Source organism: Oratosquilla oratoria, chromosome 6, assembly GCF_046742065.1.
Source record: "Oratosquilla oratoria isolate Oo_2021 chromosome 6, ASM4674206v1, whole genome shotgun sequence".
NCBI classification, from domain to species: Eukaryota; Metazoa; Arthropoda; class Malacostraca; order Stomatopoda; family Squillidae; genus Oratosquilla; species Oratosquilla oratoria.
The window spans coordinates 22989463-22991962 of NC_134782.1; the positions used below are offsets into that span (position 1 = coordinate 22989463).

The 2500-nt window shown below is 42.3% G+C and overlaps 1 protein-coding gene across 4 annotated transcripts in view; it reads right to left on the reverse strand.

The window, feature by feature from the left end:
- The window catches only part of LOC143026340 (uncharacterized), a 275611-nt gene that overhangs the window by 223653 nt on the left and 49458 nt on the right, over nt 1-2500 (reverse strand). The gene's annotated exons all lie outside the window — the stretch shown is intronic.

Consider the following 2500-nt stretch of genomic DNA (forward strand, 5'->3'; position numbering starts at 1 on the left):
ATATATATATATATATGTGTGTGTGTGTGTGTGTGTGTGTGTGTGTGTGTGTGTGTGTGTGTGTGTGTGTGTGTGTGTGTGTGTGTGTGTGTAAGGCCACAGCATTATCATTGATTGAGCCATATCTGAACATAAGAACATAAGAATGAAGGAGACTGCAAGAGACCCTAAGGCCTACACTAGGCAGCTTCGTATCCATCACCACCTGTCATCCCCATCCATAAAGTTGTCTAATCGTTTCTTAAAACAACTGATAGTTTCAGCGCTTACTACATGGTTATCAAGTTTATTCCATTCGTCAACCACCCTATTAGTAAACCAATTCTTGCCTATTTCCTTTTTAAATCTAAATTTGTCCAGTTTATAATCATTACTGAGCTCTCACCCGGGAAGATGATAGCTGTCGATCACGAGTCTAACATGTGATCCAAGACCGTGATGGTGATTCCCTCGTTTCTCTCCCAGTGACCTTATCTTTGAGCGGACCTGATATATACATGTTTGTATTCATGACAATCACAGCAATACTTCATTTTAAAAATGGATGCCCTCCATATGGCAAGAGCCAACACGTCAGTGTGCGTGCACAGTAAGGTAAATATGGTCGACGATAAAGTAAAATAGTTTTAACTAAATGGAAACTATTGCACATTTCTGGTAACGGTATAGCTGACTCTAAACACATTCTAGGATCAATATTCCAAACGCCGGACACTGATATATTAGATTTGTTTATCTACTTATTTATTTTAGGTTTATACAACTGACCCTATTGACTCTCCCAGAATAAGCTATCAAAACCTATCTACCGAGTCTGTCCACACGCAGGGAGGCGGGGCTAATGAGTGACGTCATATCGCTCTTTCAATTCGAAATCACAGAATGGCTGAACGCTATATGACGTCATGTCGACGATGAGGATTTGTTCGATTAAGTGAGTAGAGACTTTAAATACTGAAGATTTTGCAATATATATATTATATATTGTGTGCGTGCGTGTGTATGTTTTCGTTACGCTCGCGTTCGTCTTTATGAGCGATTGTGGTCTTTTTATGACATTGTTTTTGAAGTGTGACGTTCACTTCCATTGTTGTGTTTGACCAAGGTTGTCTTTTTTTTACGCTTTGGGACTATTCAGAACCGCTTACTGAAACAATTAACGGACGTGAGGCTTGTGGCCCCAAGTCTCCACCCACACAACCCCCCCCCCTTCCTCTTCCCCCTTCTCTCCCACCCCCTCTCTGCACAGCATGCATGCACACGCACACTTTCACTCGTGTTGATGCACACGCCTAGTGTACACACATACACACGTACACACACACTACAGAAACATTCACACGTGCAAAAGCAAACATGAAAGAATAAAGCTCGCCATATGTTGACCTGCGTACTTAGGTGTGTGTGCGCGCGCGTGCGAGCCCCATATGTCTAACAAAACGGTTTGTTATCTAACACCCGGGCATCTAAACACACACACACACACACACACACACACACACACTCACACACACACACACACACACACACATACATGTACCACAACCCAGCTTATTTCTTTAATCCATGTTATTATTTTTTCATAATCTGGTGAAATCATCCCAAAGGCCTGTTCCAAGCATCACAAGTTATAAACAATATTTGTGAAATGAAAGTATATATATTTTTTTATTTTTTTACGCTCGGATATCAGAAAGATGATGCTACCCATATGTCAAAATGAATCGGTCAGCAACTTCCGAATGTTCGGGCGGGGGAGGGGGATTTCCTGGTCATCGGGTTATGTTTGTGTAGAAAGATAATTCAGCTCGGCGTCAGTGAACATGGCATAAATGTTCTCGTGATCTGTGCAGCTGCCTCATATTGACCGAGATATTCAGATATATATTACGTATCTTATGTGGTAGACTGAATTCTACATCACACACACACAAACACACACACACACACACACACACACACACACACATATATATATATATATATATACATGCACACACACACACATATATTATATATATATATATATATATATATATATATATATATATATATATATATATATATATACATACATATACCAAGGCTTTTTCCCCCTTACAAGGGAGGTAGCCAAAAAGGGAAAGGCATAAAATCATTTCCACCCATTCCACCCCTGAATACACTCCACACCCCTCCACCCTCCCTCTTATCTGAGCACCTCCTGGATGACGGGTCATCCCTGCACCTTGTCCACTGCCCTGGGTCAGAAGCAGTGTCGCAAGACACAGCACATCCACAGCAAGGCCGCTTCATTAAATCGGCGACCCCCCCTCTCCGTCCCCCCCATTGCATAAAAGGAGAGGACAGGGAGAAATCCCTTCGGGCTGCGTCAAATTTTGCTCACCCATACTACCTCACCCCCATCCCCCCCGCCCATTCCACTTCATGCAATCACAACATCATCCATATACAACCATTCTCCATTCACCCCTGTCTTCTGTCCTCTCCCGTCCTTCCT